Source organism: Falco rusticolus, chromosome 5 (genome assembly GCF_015220075.1).
Source record: "Falco rusticolus isolate bFalRus1 chromosome 5, bFalRus1.pri, whole genome shotgun sequence".
In the NCBI taxonomy this organism is placed as follows: Eukaryota; Metazoa; Chordata; class Aves; order Falconiformes; family Falconidae; genus Falco; species Falco rusticolus.
Window position 1 is genome coordinate 59,595,685 of NC_051191.1, and position 16,857 is coordinate 59,612,541.

The 16,857-nt window shown below is 43.8% G+C and overlaps 1 protein-coding gene across 2 annotated transcripts in view; it reads left to right on the forward strand.

The window, feature by feature from the left end:
• The first annotated feature begins 552 nt into the window (after window positions 1-552).
• SYN3 (synapsin III) overlaps window positions 553-16,857 on the forward strand; it is a 206,418-nt gene continuing 190,113 nt past the window's right edge. Inside the window, exons 1-2 of one of the 2 annotated variants that reach the window (XM_037389311.1) lie at window positions 574-662; window positions 4,006-4,080. The gene's annotated coding sequence lies outside the window, so the exon portion shown is untranslated. Of the gene's footprint in view, window positions 663-4,005; window positions 4,081-16,857 lie in introns of both variants that reach the window. The other variant, XM_037389309.1, reaches the window with a different exon arrangement.

Here is a 16,857-nt window from a genome sequence, read left to right on the forward strand (position 1 = left end):
AGCAGTTGCTGAACAGAAGATACCATGATACAAGGCAGACTCTCCCATTTCCTTGTGATCTGCTCATCTTGTCACTCCCTTATGCAGAAAGGTTTTATTCTTTCCTCATGTCTTGCATTCAGGAAAGAGGCAAAGTGTTTGATGTGCTGCGGTATCTCTTTGCCTGGACAGAAATCTCTGCATTCACTGAGATGTTAATGACCATTCACCAGGGGAATACTGTGTAGGCTGGGGATGGATGTACAACAGTAACAAGGGAATGCCATGGGTTTAGGGGGAGGAGGACAAGAGGGATGGTATGGAAATACAAGTGGGTAATCTAAGGTCTCCTTTTCAGGAGGGTGACAGATTCTGGTTTCTTTACCCGCCTCTCTTTGATAAAAGCCTGCCAGTGGGGATGAAGTCTGTGACACCGGAGCCTGCACACCCTTGTTGTTTTACTAAATTATTCATCCTGTTCCTGTGATAATATAGTTATAAGGAGGAGCTTAATTTAATTTACTGTCTGGCTTTGGCCAATAGGGTGATAAGGATCCAGCAGAATGGGATGACGGTGAATCCTGCTAGTGTGCTGTGAATGTGAAGCAGGAGGGACTGGCAGTTTGTGTGCAGGAGGGAAAGCGAATCGGTCCAGGGCCCCCAGATTAGCAGGCTAAGGAAAGGTAAGGGAGCGACTGGGAACGGGGTTTGCCAGAATCATATACTGACCCTGTGCTGCTAGGCTGTTTTGGTTTATAGGAAAGCACTCTGCAGGCAATGTTTTCCTGCAGGTTTTGGAGGGGACAGGAATGCATGTGGCAGCACTTACTCAGTGCATGTAGCGTGTGCCTTTGTCTTTATATGTGCTGCAGGGGTTTATAACATTGCATGTTCATTGTGCACGTCTGCACGGAGACGCCTGTGTTTTATGTGGATAAAGCAGAAACGTATGAAGCATGTGCATTGTAAATATAATAAGACGAGTCAAAAGGGAGAAATTACCTCATGGGCAGTGTGGGGAAAACAGTTTTCTGGGTTAATTGAAAACGGAAATGCCGAAGCTCTTAGTGAGCTGTTTGCAAACAAAAAAGAGCAAGTGTGTGTGCATCTGTCTGTGTATGTATCAGATCTGCAGTGAGATGTGAAAATGGGAAAGAGGAGGTCAGACTGGATCATTAGTCATGGCAGGTGGAGATAAATTGCAAGCAATCTGTGTAATCAGATTCTCTAACATGGAGAGTGCAAGTGAGTAGGGAAGTGGATTAATCCTATCTGCTGAGCCAGCTATACCTGGAAAGCAAGGGGGGGGGGAATCAGGACAGGTTATCTAACTGGTTAGAACTGATGTTATTTGCCTGCTGCTAAAGTGACAACCTATTGAGTTGCTTCCACAGATTTGCCATCACCCTTTTAATGATATGAAGAAAGGGTGAGCATCTCTGAGGATCAGGTTAGAGCCCACAAATTAATGTTATCTGGAAGAGGAGGAGCACATCTAGCAAATTAGCCTCTGCCCTTCCTTTTGTTTCACTGCCTTTGCTCTGATAACAAGTGACTGCTAAACAGACAGGGCAGGTGGGGGAAGCTGGATTACAATTGTGACAAGTGGCATCAAACCATGTAGACAGGGAATGTTGTTTGCAGTGATGGTGCTATAATTGCACTTCTGCAGTTTACATTTCTGCAAGCCTTTAAGATAAGGCTGTCCTGAGCTGGGTAACCTTAGCCCAGTCACTAACCCGAGTGGGGGCTGCAGATTGCTGTAAGGCATTAAAAGGTTTAGCTGCTTCTTAAATGTTTTCACCACCTCGTTTTTTTAAGCCAGGGTCCAGAGGAAAGTGTTGTTGAGACAAAGATGTTGTTCACCTGTGGATATCTCACCTCAGCTGGAAATTAACTCTTATGATGAGTGCTGAGGTGCTTCTTCTGCCTGCCCAGAAAGCAATAGCCAGAGGCTCCTTTCAAAAGATGAGGAAGGCAGAAAGCCCCAGCAGGGAAAAGCAACAAAAAATGCCTTGTCTTGGATCCACCAAACCCATTTGCCAAAAAAAGTTCTCCTTCCTCCCTGACACCAGATTTCTTACCTCAGGGGTCCTTTTCTGTGGTTTTCTCATGTGGCCTGAAGATGGGAAAACACAAACATGGCTGAAATTCCCATCAGAGAGCACTTCCATGCTCACATCTTCCTTGTGCCCACGAGCTCTCCTGAAGCCTCTGGGATGTGCTGCTGGGGGTGGTGAGCTGCGTCTGATCCCCTCCATCTCACAGCTTGTCCACATGCCCCCAGTGAGACTGAAGGGGCACTCACCTGGCACAGGTACAAAAAGGCTTCACCTTACAGATGATATTTGTATTTGGTGATGGAAAACCCAAAGGAAACCTGCTGCAGATTCCTGTAGGATAGAGCCATGCTCTTCTCCTGTCGCCTGGAATAGCTGACTGAAAACCAGGTTAAAGACAGGGCATATACCATGAGCTAGTGGATTTTTGTCTCTTGATTTCTCATGGCTTTCTTGCCCTTCAGCTCCTCTAAGTTAGAAAAAACATGGACATAGTTGAGTTTGAATCCAGCTTTCAAAGCACTCACAGCAACAAAGTGAGCCAAGAACTGACGTGAAACAAGCCTGGCCATCTGAAAATAAACTTACCAGTATAATAAACATATGTCCCCTTACTTCTGCCCTGGCAACAGAGGAATAATTAAGTAACTTGCTTATTCACATACTGCAAAAGGCTGCATAGCTTCCAGGTGCAGAGCAGGAGGCTCTCCTTACTAATAAGGGGGCAGATACTCAGCCCACCTGGAAAGTCCATCTCTCTGCATGTCCAAGGAAGCAGTTCGCACTTGCCTGTTTCAGGATACACATCTTCCGTGGGAGAGGCACACGGGGAGTTTGGCAGGAGGAGCATTCCTCTGATGCTGCAGTGGCAGGAGCCTGGCGTTCGCTTGCAGTGTTTATCACCGGTTGGGTGACTATATTGTTTGCTTCTGCCCTCAGAGTCAACAGCAAGGCTCAGGAACAGGCGAAACGCCAGCATATTCCCAGGAAAGCTTACGTCATTGCCAATTCACTGGTGCCAGAGACAGTGCTGGAAACCTGAGGTCGCTTTTGCCATTACTTGCCCAGATGATTAATTCATGCAATGATATCATTTTCTTGGGTGGAGGTTAGGAGGTTATGTACTCTAGTAATAAGAGGCGTGACGGGATGCAAAACTTGTGCTCCTTATTGATGTTAGTGCTAATTACAACAAACTGGTCTCAGTGTCCTGGCTTCATCTTTCACCCCCCAGAAAGGGCAAAAAGGGCATAATTTTTTTTCTTGCTCTCCACTCTTCCACCCGACTATTTTTTGGGGGTGGGGGGGTGGGCATGTCATGTGTGAGTAAATGCTTTTATGGGATTTGTAGTGTTGCAAATTCTACCCTAGAGGACTGAAATACAGTGGCCTCTTAACTATAATAAGGATTGTTGCTTTAATTTCAACTTTTAATTCAGGGGGTTTCCACCTTGCAAATCCTATTTCACCTTCAAAAAAAATCGTTGTTTATGTCATTCATGTTCCACTTTCCAGCAAGGAAAAAAACTAATTATCCTCCCATCCTCCCCCACAGACAATGCTGCTCTGTCTATAGGGGTGTAGGATCACTTTTTAATCAGTCTGGAAATTCTCCAGAATGTCAGGTTTTGCAGTAAGCACTCTAAGATGTTTTACTATTTTGTGAAGTTTTTAGGCTAAAAATCCCTCTCCTGCCACTCTAATAGCTAAGCAAATAAACCCAAAATTCCCAGATGAGCATAACAAAGAGCTGCCCTGGCCCAGATACAATTAATAGCTAATAAAGGTGCAGCAACCTGATCTGATAATCTATTGGTAGGTGAAACTGCTAATTCAAAATGCCAAACAAAGCACCCAGGGCATTTTCAGAGCTGTTGTAAGAGCATTTTCTTTCAAACAATGTCACTGCTCTGCCTCCTGTATCCCCCCTGCCTTGTTCCTTCCAGTGTTTCTCTTCTCCCCTCAGGCCTCCGTGTTTTCGGCTGGCTTGCATCCCCAGAGGTGTACAAAGCCCTGGATCCTAAGTTTTCAAACAGACTTGGTAAGACCAAATGGAAACCTTCCAATTTCTAGATATGCCTGTTATTTGTGGGATGGCTTCCTTTCTGTTTAAGCAATGGGGAAGCCATGCTATGTCTCCAGTCTGGATTATTTTTCACTTCTTCCCTTCCTTGATGGTTTGTTGAGGTATCCTCCTACCTTATCTAGAGATTAGGAAATGTCAAGGAATTTTTCTTGAATGCTGACAAACAGCAGAGATCTGATTAGCAATTACAGCAGATCTGTTGCTGGTTCAATACTGTAGACTCGTATATATTTATAATATGGCTATCAAGGAAAATTAAGTGTTTATGCAGAACTAACGATGTCTGCTTTAATGGCTGTCAGATTCCAGACACTTGTCTATTGTCTGTGTAATGGGAAACGATCTTACTGTGTCTGGGCAGAATAAACACCAAAGCAAGGGTGCAGTATGACTTTGCTGCCATTAGCAGACTACACTGGCCACAGAAAAGGTGGCCCAGGGCACATGCTTATAATTTAGACCTTGCTCATAAAGCGGGAAAAAAATAATGAGATGGCCTTGGAAAAGTAGGAAAAAAAGTCTGTGATGTGGCCTTCAGGGTGGAAATGACCTTTTGTCCTGGTACCAGTGCTCCATTGCAAAGGGTTAAGTTCTGCATTGCCACCAGAGTTACACGAATAAGAAGAAAAGATCATCTGCTTCCAGGGTGGCTTGTGGTGGGCTGTCACAGTGGGGAAACAAAGTAGATTGGACGGGGTAGGAAAAGACCCCTTTTCCAGGCTTCCTGAAACTGGGAGTATTGCCTTCAAATCACTCCTGAGTAACTGCGGTTGTTTTTAAAAGTACATGAAAATTTGCTGTAAACTATCAGACTGGGATATGAAAAAGACAGACAGCTGCTGTTGTACAATACTCCAGCCTGAAGAATCATCAGCATTATTTTCCTATGGGTCGGAAAAAGAAGTCAGAGTTCATGCTAAAGGGACGAAAAAGGAAGGACTGGAGAGACAGGTGAAGGAAGAGCTGTGCAAAGTCGGGGAGAGGGATACCCCTTTCTTTTGATGAGGGAAATTTTATTTTTGACAAACGCTGGGAGGTTTGGCTGATTTATTTCCTGCTCTCGGCATGAACCAGAGCCAGTGCTTCCTCCCTGTATACTTCAGCTGGAAAGCATGGAAAATCATTGGCTTCCTTATTTCTCCTCATACACAGGAGCAAACACACACATCCCAATTCCATTTAAAAGATGGCAACCAGTGCCTTCAGCCAGGTCTTCATGGCTTGAGAAGGTGGTTTTTTTCAGCTCCTTCGAGTGTAAAAAGTGTGTTACCTCAAGCCCTGTATTTTAATTTACAATTTAATTTTACTTTTAGTTGACAACGGGACAAACACAGAAGGAAATATTTAACTTGCTGATCCTAGCCTTTTAAAACCACAAAGCTGTTTAAGAAAGGATACTAATAAGTTACTCTTTCATAAAAGTGATAGCTAAAACCTTTCACATTATTTGGAGCAAAATAAGAGGTTAACTGCTGCATCATTCCCATCCAAGTGAATGGAGAAAGTCCCACTTCACTGGGACTCAGGACTTCCAAGTCTGGTGGAAAAAAACAGCTAGAAATGCTTAAACCACATATCTTATGTAGCCAATGCAAAATATTTTTAATCTAGAAGAACTGGTGGTAGACTTTCACCACCACTAAATTTACTTCATAAGTAAACACAAGCATATTTACGTAGGACTATTAGAAAAGCAAAACCAATATCAGAAGAACATTCAGCTCCAAGATGATTCAGACCTTTAAAATCTGTTGTTTGAAATATAGTAACAGTCCTTTTTTAGGTAAAGTGTATTATTTTTAATATAGGGTGTCTTGGCCCTGTGTGGCTGTCTTCTATTGTACAATACAATGAACATATCCGTTCTGCTGTCATCTTCCTCCCCCACTTCCATCTGTAACTTGCTGGGCTTAGAGTAAGGCTGAAGAGCCCTGTAGTACATTGCAGCCCAGGAGTACGTCAAAGTCCTTCTTGGCTACAGAAACACTTTTGCTTGACTCTGCAGAAGCTGATAAACTGCAGAGGAACATGCTAGAGACTATAGATCCTCCTTGTAGAAAGAAGTCAAGAAAATCAGGAGTTTTCTCATTCAACTTATCAGCACAGCACAGTAGTGCAGTGGAAAAAAGGATGGAAATTTGGGGTAAAGAATGATCACATGATCCCAGAGGTGATATACTGGGTGTTTCTGTGTCACTGAACGCACTCCTGATGCACGGTGCCCATCACAGTCATCTGCCAGGGACTGCGGACACAACCTGTGGGCAGGGAAACACACTCAGCACCCAGCTGTTTTCCGAGGTGGGCTTGACAAAACCAAACAATGTGACAAGTTTGGAAGCATTCATTCTGGTCTTAGCCCCAGCGTTTTTGGTTTTGCTGCTTAAAGAAGAGACTCGGTGTATTTCAGACTGTATTTTCCTTCTGGTTGCTAAAGCATTAATGCGCCTTGGCGAGCGGGGTTGGATGCGACGCAGCACTCCCTCCAGCAGCTGAAGGCTGCTGTATTTAGCTTGACGCATCTATCTAAAATAGGCCTGTGTGTATTTAGTTAATCTTGCAGGCAGGCTTTCTTACTTCAGCAGCCTTGTGAAGTTTCTTTTAACAGGAGAGAGAGGAGTAGGCGAGGTGGGGGTGTGTGCAGTTTTATAATAAAACTGAAAGAGGCTGACAGGAATTAACATCAAGGTTACCTTGGTTTACTGTGGGCAACCTTAATAATACAACAGAGCCTTTTAGTCAGGGCTTCCCCCGCTGTTCCCCACAGGGGCAGCTTCATGTATGAGTTTCCTGAGGCAATTCAATGTGCCAGCTCCTAAGAGACATGAGGCATAGGAGAGGACGGTGCCTCTCAAGAGCTAGAGCTGACAATCCCTATTAATGTGCAGGGAGGTTTTCCCCAGGAAGATTCTTTGATGTTTCTGACTCGGTCACAGGTCACTGGCCTCTGGCTTTACATGTCATGCCTCTGCCTTGAAAGAAAGTGCCACCTCTTTTGCTGAGCCCCGGCAGTCAAACTGCGTGACTGTTGTCCGCTCCCTCAGAGTGACCCACGGAAAGAGCAGGACGGTGCCTTTAGTTACCCGGGGCAGCTGCAGATCTTCTGAAGTCACTAGCTGGCATCTCCTGCTGTCGTGCTGTCATGCTGGCGGTGCAAGATCATCTGCCTTCCGCTGTGGTCAGAAAGGGAAAGGGGTCAGATCCAAACCTCAAACTCTTTTCATTTTAGTGATAATCCCATTGAAGTTGGTGAGAATTTTGCTTGAGCTAGAAAGGAAGGAACTGACTCTCTTTTTTCTGAGATAGTTGCCAGTTTAAGTAAGTCACTGTGTGAATTTCTCTGTACACTCTGTTCTGCTAACTCGCACACAATATTGAAGTTTGGTAAACATTCCAGTGAAAACAAAAGTAATGAGCTTCTGTATTGCTGTGGCATTTCATCTTTCAGACAGAAAAGTTTTGTGGCCAGCTTTGGTTGCCTGGAATAAATAACAGTAACATGCTGTTAACTTGTGATACCCAGACCTCATGATGCTCCTTCAACCCCACTGTTAGAAGGAGTCAGCCAGCAACATTTCACTGCAGCATCTCTCCACTGAAAGACCACAGCTCATCAGCTGTGAGGCACACTCTGGAAATGTCAACTTTGAAAATCTGTTTGGAAAAGAAAGCCTACAAATGAATGTGATATTTGATACAACATGTTACAAGAAAATTTTGAATATTTGTAGTGCTGGTTTGGAGCAAAAAATATTTTAAAATGGCAAAATTCCTTTGAAATGAGCAGTCTGGTTTTCAACCTACTCTTACAAATACAAAAATTTTTCTCCAGACCATTCTTAGCCTGGCTCCATATGTCTCCCTGCGCTGTAATTCCTTCCATACGACCATGGCTGAAAAGACCTTAGTGCTTATGTTCTGAAGAACCTACACCTTCAGCTATGCCTCTGTCAGTCTGTCTTTCTTCCATCTCACTGTTAGATGGTTTTGATCTGCTGAGGACCCTGAGGTAGTTCTGAGGTGGTTGTCCTCCGGCTTGAAAGGTGAGAGGACACCAGCAGGGTTTAATTATTAGTGAGGCATCTACAACTGCAACTTTCTCCAGAGCCTCCCACACCTTGGACTAATGGAAGCAATAGCTGGTTACCCTCACATGATGCTGTAAGACCAGCAGATTTTGCCAGAGCAGATTAGGTGGTGAAGAATGAATAGACTCTTTAGTTGTCTAACCTCCTAAGTGCATGGTTTTATGTTTAGTGGTAGAGCATCAGGTAGGCCCTGTTTTTTTAAAGATGCCATATCACATACCTGTTTCATGATATGGTCAGTTTTAGCAGCTGGTGGAGGAGGTGGAATAATCATCAGCAGTAAATCTTTGTGAGCCTCCAGCAGGTTCTGCGCTTCCCCTTGGCAAAACTGAGTTTTCTTTGCTAACACAAAGCAGTTGTTATACTTAGTAGGTGGGAATACTCATTTACTAACTAGTTTTTTTCCACCACAGTTTCTCCACCCAGAATGTTCTTGCTGCTGCTTCATTAATATTAAGGAGCATCAGGTAGCTGCTGTGATTGCATGGAGGTGCCAGCAAAGACCAACAGTTTGATTGAAGTCTGCAGCCTTGCTGCTGCTTGCTAGCAAAGAAAGCTTGGTGGGCTGTGGCTGGCAGCATTCCCAGGGGATGGGCTTTGCCATGAGGCTCAGTGACGAACAGGCAGAGGGGGGGCAGGGCCAAGGCTGACAAACCAGCTGCCATCTCCTGCATCACTTGGCAGTGTTTCTTGTTCAACCTTCAGGATAGCACAAACTGAAAAATCAGCTCAGGTAGGAACTGCTGCCAGGCACTGACTAGCCCTGCAGATGATGCACTGGCAGCAGCTGCTGCTCAAGATCTAGCTGCTCAGGAGACAGCTGCTGCTTTACAACATGAACATCTGAGCTCTTCTGGGATGCTTAAGCAAGTGTCTTTGTGTTGGGCTATCATATGGTCGTGCAGTCCCTGCTGGTTGGGGGATCATCACAGCCAGACAAAATGCTGTTTTCTTCACCCAGGTTTTCAGGGAGCTGCTGCTTTGCTCCTGCTGCAGTGGTGATGGTTTAGTTACAGGACTGGTTTGGACACACCAGTGAGTATATACAAACTAGCTTTGAAGCTGGTTTTTCAACCAGAAATTATAAACTCACAGCAGGAGTTGTTGGGAGAAACTATGCAAGCTTGCACTATGTGGGAGGCCAAGCTCAATGATCCTAGTCTTTAAATCTATTTGATCTTTTACAAGTGCTCTGCAGTGCTTTAGTAGTAATTGAAGAGATCCAAAGTGATTCTCTTTTCGAAATGAGATACTAATGATGGAGAGCAAAGCAAGAAAAGAGCAAGTGATTAAGCTGATAATAGTGAAGGACTTTTATGAATTTGTTATCATGCAGTGTATATTATTATTAGTGCTTACAGTATGACCCTCTCTTGCCTTGGTTTTACATGTGGATTCCCATATGAAGTGATTTAACCAGGGTTCTTCCTACAGCTCTTAGGAAAATACATGTGGATGTGCAGGGCCTATCGCCAACATGTGAAGGTGATTCATATACTTTGATGGAGTTCACTGATGATATCAGACTATCATAACCCCATCACTGGAACATGTTTAGATAATGGTTTTGCATTGGATAGGAATGGGGATGGAGATCTTTGTGTCTAACCTGGCTCATTATAAAAGATCACCCATATGCTACCTTCTTAAATAATTAACATCTTACAGGTATCCACAAGAGTTTTTGCAGTGATCAGCTCTGAAACTGGACTCTGGCGACCTTAGCAGCTCTCATTTGAGCTGGGAACTCTGTACATCCTTCCATGTTAAAAAGTAATACAGTTTTCAGGTAGATTTAATATTAAACAGCTGCTATACTTACTTTGTGTATCATAGAACACCTCTGCAACCTGTATTTATGCCACCACACATGTCAGTCTCTCTCAAACTTGACCCAATTTAGTATTTCCACGCTTTATTTAACAGAAATATTGTTACAAAATTAGGTACACTAAGGCACAAAGTAGTTAAGTAACCTGCTCAAAGTAAAATACCCATAATAAAAGAATATAGAGAAAGGAACTGCTTTTCCTATCCACAAAAAATGTAGGACTGTTTTCCTTTTGTGTGCAGTCTTAAAATACAGAATAATGTTTTGTGTGTTTTAATGCACGGACTGCCATACTGCAACATGCAGGAATATCATCTCTTGCATTTCAGCTCAAGCCTGTGGCAAACACTGACCATGCAAGTGTAAGTGCAGGCAGAATTCGGCTCATCATCCTAACAAGGGGAGGCCAGGCTAACAAGGAGAGTGCGTAGCTCCATGCAGAGCTGCAGGGAGTAAACATACTCCCTCAGCCTGCTGTAGTTAACGTCTTGCCACCCATGCCAGCCTCTGAAATCTTGAAGCTAAAAAGTTGTGCCCTGGGGTTTGTCTGGGGGTGGGTTTAGCCATCTCTATGACTGCATAGGGATGCAAAGTGATGCAGTTGTTACAGGGTGGCCAGTTTCAACATGCAATGTTTTAAACCCACTGGCCTTTATCAACCTGAAGGCTCAGGTGACTCTGTCTGGGCAAGAGCTGAAAATAAACCCAGCAGAGCAAGGCAGCTCTCTAGTTATTACTCAGAGCTCTGCTGAGTTTGTTTTGGACTCTTCAACTGATCTTACAGTCTCCTCTTGGGCACGTCTTTTTTTCTGTAAATACTATCCACAGTAAAAGCGGCTTTTGTCAGTAAGCTTCAGTCACATGGGGCTGCACCACTTATCCTAATCAAATACAGACTGTCTCACAGAGGAATAGGAATACTTAGCAATGCTGCTTCTATTGTTAGCTATATCATCATACAATTATGATGAATTAGCGACTGCCTACCTGTCCTGCTAGTCAAGACACAAATGCAGAAAGGGAGGCCCCAGTGTGGCTCTCAGATAACTCTGAGATTCCTAGGATGTCCCCATTTCTGTTCTGCCCGCTGCAATGTTTGTGCTCCCTGTAACCAGTTAGTCACGTCATACGTGTGTGCGTACCCAGCCAGAGCTTGCACCAATGTGTGCGGCTCGAGTTCCTCCCAGCTGCAGAGCCACCGCCGGTTCTCCCTTCCCCTCTTCCCCTTCCTTCTCTCCTTTCCAGGCTTGGGAAAGAAGTTCAACGAGTATGGGAGAAAAAGAAACTAAAACAGCTGTGCAGATCAATTCTTCGCATTCCCCGTTACAAAATGCCAAGTTTTTTCCTCCAAGAAAACTTCCCCTTACCCCCCAAATCATGGTGGCTACGTATTGACCAGCCCTTAAAAGGCTTGGTGGTTGGCTTCTTAAATAAGGCTGGTCGATTTCGTAACCCTGAAAAGCTTTGTGATTCAGTTATTGATCAGCAGGGGAAGCAGAGCTCTTGAAGCTGCTCCTGCCTGGGTTCAGTGGTGCAGCACCGAGGCATGCTAGCTGAGCCTAACATCTCTGCGCGCTACAAAATAAACTTGTCTTCTTAAGTGAGGAAACCAAGTCACTGACACCAAGTGACCTTTCCCCAGGCTGATGGCATAGGACTCTGTTAAAATCACATGCTATTTTTCCATGTCCAGGCTCAGCCCACTAGCCTGATCTCTCAGGACTTTGTCTGGGTCCAGAATCTATTCCGGTTCCCACACTCATGTATTATATTTTCTGATGCTTTTTGCCTAAACATAATTTCCGGTGTTTGGAGCCAGTTATGGAGGGCTCCTGCACCGTCCAGCACGAATGCAAAAAACGGATAGGCAAGCAGACAGGAACCGGGAGAGAAGACAACTTGATAAAGGACAGTTAGTGAAATAAGCTAGTGAAATAATTTATTATTAGGTTTTTAAAACATATTTTCTAATTACAGCAGTGCACCTCTGGTGATAAAACTCTTTGTCAACACAGTATCCCTATGGAGCCAACATAAATTCTTAAATGGCATTTGAAACCTGGCCAGATACTTTATTAAGGAAGAGAAACACCTTCCTCCTGACCATTCTGCACAGGCTCCTGCTGGCACCATGAATACATGTGCCTTGCAGCTCCAACCTGCAGCCATGCTAAGAGCAGGATCTCACGGACATTTGTGAGGCTGCAGCTGGGAAGCAGGCACTGGTGACATTGCGAAGAGTGGGGTGCTCAGTCCAGCTCTGAGAGAGGGAATTGTCACCCTTGCTGGGCTAAGAAGTGTGTGGGTACATGGTGCAAGCCAAAGGGGTGTATTGCACAAACCCACACAGCTTTTCATGTGTCTCCATGTGATCAATAGCAATGATGGGAAAAAAAAAAAAAGTGAAGAAAAACATCCCTACAAATACTCAGCACAGTTTGGGTTGGTCATCACAGAGCTTGAGACAGACGTAGCCAGTTGGACTCCTACAGTACTCCAGATGAAGGTCTACTAGTCCCCATTTTCTCTGCCTCTTTGGGGAAAATAGTCTAGCCAGTCAATCTTCTACCACTTCTACAGCACATGAAATAATTTGCCATTAAGCTATCATACAGTTGCATCAGAAATCTTCCCTAGAGTGCAGCAAAATGTTGTCTTTCTCTTCCATCATCAAAATAAATCAGTAACTGTGCTCAAATTCTCAGCTTATTCTCTTTGTATTGAGTGCTGCTACGTGAGATAAGCACATATGGTTAGAAAGCAAATGAGCACCTTGTTGCTTTATTTTGCCACATACCTGCTGTTCACACTATCAGGCTGCATAAATCTCAGGTATTACAAGGGGTTCCTCACCATATGGGAAAAATCTGAGAAACTGGGATATGATGGTGTCTGGACTGGTTTGGGGAAAGCGATGGTGGTGTGTGGATGCAAATAACAGCAAAACTTAGATGGACTATACTAGCACTGTAGATGGTTTAGAGGACTTCAGATGTTCAAAGGAAAGTTCTTTAAACCCCAGAAGCACAGAACATTAGGGAAATAAACTGAGTTTTTGTGGCATTTTAAAATGAGTTAGAAGCATTGATGCAAGAATTTCAGAGTTGTGTTTTAAGATATGTTATTTGGAAATATGCGATCCATTTTTGTCTTATAAACATATGTAAAGTAATACAATTTGTGCTCCAAACAGATAATCCTTCTTATCATCATCAATTAATTAATAATTATCTAGTAGGTGTATGTTATGCTGTCTTAGTGAATTGTTTCTTCCCTTTCGTGACCCATAGCACTTTTTCCGCCCCCAACATATCTCGTTAACTCTATAGTAATAAAATAGTCTGTCTACCTGCATTTTAAATAACCAGTCTGTTGTGGCAGAATTGAAATACAGTAGAAAGAAAATAGCATTTGAATGAGGAAGAGTATGTGATCATAATCAAAACAGGAGCTCCATTAGCACTGGCCAGGCTGCTGTAGTTTCCTCTGAGAACCTGTGAGTTGTCAGTCCCTTAGGCATCTTTTATCTGGATGAGCCCTAATGCATATTGGCAGGCCCTACATACTAAACACATCCAGCTTCTTGATTTTATTCAGATCGGCACTCTTCAAAGCAACGTGTCTCTCAGCTGAAGGAAAACCCTGCTCTATTAATGGCATGTCCAGTGCTGCTTTCACTCTTATCACCATGAAATCAGGACTTGTATGGTTACTGCAGGAAACTTAGAGCATGTCTCACAAACACACGTGAACCGCATCAGATCCAAGACTGGGAAGGAAAAAGATGGAGGCTTCAGAGCTTCCTTCTTACCCTTTCATCTGCTTAATATACAGAGCATTTATCTCTATAAATTCTCAGGTTTGCACTGCTGTCTCTTGCTTTGCTGTAATATAATCATGAGGAAACACTTTGGCATGTGTATAAGTATTAGCCTTAATGGAAGCATTAGTGTCACTATTGCTCATGGTGGGAATGACCACAGTACTCTAGGGAAATAAGAAATGGAGGCAGTATGCCAATTCAAGTGACTTTCCGTGGGAGATGGCTCTATAGTATTCAAGGATTAGCACAAGATTTCTTTGCCCCATACTGCCTGCTCCAGTTGAGCTGGGTCTGGCTTTGCTGATAAGCAAGTGTTGGTATGGAACAGAGACAGGCCACAAAAGGCCTCCTTAAGCTCATTGACAAGGGGATATTACCACTGAGACAACACTGTGGCCATTAGGTGCCAACAGGATTTCCACAGTGAGAGTAAAATGAGGAAATAATGTATTGGTTCCAAGAAGCAGCACATCACAGTTTGTTCTTGGGCGTATTAAAGCCATAGAGTATTACCATAATATTCAGATTTATTTTTCACTAGAAAACATTTGCTATTGTTCATGGCTTTAGTCATCTTCCTTTGCAATCTACTTGAAAGCCTGATGATCTTACAATGATCATTTTAGACTCTTTTTTTTCCCTCCTTCTTTTCTTAGCTTGCTATTATGAAATAACAGGCTAAAGAGGAAACAGACTAACTAATTTGCTGTGCTGGGTGTGATTCTTGGGAAATGGTCCCATTTGCACTCAGATTGGTATGTGCACACCCATTATCCTCAGGACCGGGTAAGGCAACCCCCCTATGCTGAAACTGCTATATAGAAGGCATTGACAGCTTTGCAAACTGAAAATATAAATAAGATTTGTGAAGCCTAGACTTTTCCAGTTAACTAGCCACCCAAGAAAGTAGAGAGGATTTTTTAAGGTCTACAAGAAAGCAGCAATAAGACAAAAGAATTGTTGCACCTTTATATGTATTAGTGGCTTAATGAAGCATGTTAAATTCGGTAAAGCGATTTGTTTCTGACAGAGACCTTCTGGGATCTCTGAGGATCTCTTTAAACAGAGAAATTGGATATACAAGGCACTGACTTCTTGCAAAAATCCTTGAAGAGCACGTTTCCAAAGGAAATCACTGCTGCTGTGAAAGGTAATAGAGAATTTGGGAAGCAAGTGAAATTCTCCTGAACAACTCTCTAACACACAACAGGGAACTCGGGCTCTAGGTGACATTATCATCCTGATGGCATGGTGCCACTGCTCCCCTGCCATGCCACCCCCTTCAGCTACAGGGTCTTGCCTTCTTGCAACTCCCTCAAAAAGACAGAGCGGCTCTGCTGGTGTCAGTCACAGCAGATACACAATTTCCAGAAGTGTCTCCGGCACGTGGATGCACAAAACCCTCTGATTTTAGGTGGAATTTGTGCTGTAGATGTACACGCTTATGTACGTGTTTGGGGGATTTCTACCACTGTCTGCTTTAGAGCTGTATTGCGTTAATGACGCTTGGGAAAGCTCTTTGCAAACTGAACACCAGCATGGAAACTCTCTGCTTTCCTCTGTTCTTTGGAACTACATACAGTCTTTCCAACCCTTACGCTTTTGTATATGCTTCAGGTTTACAAACTGGGGTGGTGGGGTATCCTTTTCCTTTTCTTTTCCAACCCCTATTGTTTTAATTTCCTGATTTATGGAATTTCAGCTTGCACTGAAGAATACTGAAAAATATTTGAACACATGAGCCTCTTGAGTCCAAAACTGTGACAAGTGAGGTAAAACCCCAACACAACAAAAGTTCTAATTAATTTCAGAACTAATTGTTTTATTGTGCTTTCAATTCTTCCCAAGAAATATCAAGCTATGCCAAGGAATGCTGAAGCCATTGAGGGTGAAAAACTGAAAGCTTGACAATAATAAAAAATCTCTTGCTTTCCTCTTTTTGAAAACGTATGTAGAAAGTCATTCAGCTGGATTTGGAGCTACCTAACATGGCTGTCCCTCCACAGAAGTTCACTCCCACATTTTGTCCGTATGCCTGAGGGCTGGGAGGGACCCAGGGGAATATCTTAAGACTTGAGTGCATTCTGAAGGCAATCCACAAAATGGATGTGAGGGGTATCAGTAAGTGGCTGTTGCCAGGTAAGGAGCATCCCCTCATCTTTCCATCTGCCATGGGGCAGCAGTAAGTGTTTAGTCCCTTATGGCAAGGTGGCAGGGTAATCTCTCCGTGTTGTTTTTCCACCTTGCTGTTCCCAGCATTGCACTGTTGAGGCTGTTGAGCAGGAATCAGATGCAGGCTGGCGCAGTCGTGTCAGTTCATTACCTGACAGCATAGATAACAAGCTCAGGGGAAATCTAAGCATGGTTAACAGCTACCAGCCAGCTGAGTTTGGTTCCCTCTGGATGTTACTGCACATTAGAAAGTAACCTGACAAGAGGTTTAAGTGAGCGCTTTGTTCTTGTTTCCTAACACATGTCAACAGGTTTTCTGAGATAACTTGCATCTCTGCGGCGTATATCCTTGAGAAAAAGCAGGTAGATGCCTGGCTGCTGTCAACATGCTGAGGGAGCAGATTGCTTTCCCTCCCTTGCCTTTCCGAAAATATCAGCCAGGAAGTTTAACCGCGTTAGTGAGGGGCTGACGGTGCCAGCCTCTTTGCTGTTGTTTTCCAGGTCAGCTCTAATTGACCTTCCTCTTGCTTCATTTGGTTGCTCACATTGTTTCCTTTTGATTCCCTGACTTTAATCTCATTGTTGGGATTTCCGCATGTTCCTGCGTTGTCTTTTGGTTAAACCGATTCCTGCTTACTTCCTCCCTTTCTGCTTGTGCCTTCTCCTCCTTCTCCTCATCCTCCTCTTCCCTTTTCTCCTGCCTGCTCTCTTTCCTCTGGACTCACTCATTCACCTATGGCTTGTTTATTATTTCCCCATCCTGAAATAAACCTAGATCCCCAACCTGCAGCTCCACAGCCCAGGTGCCCACTGTTATC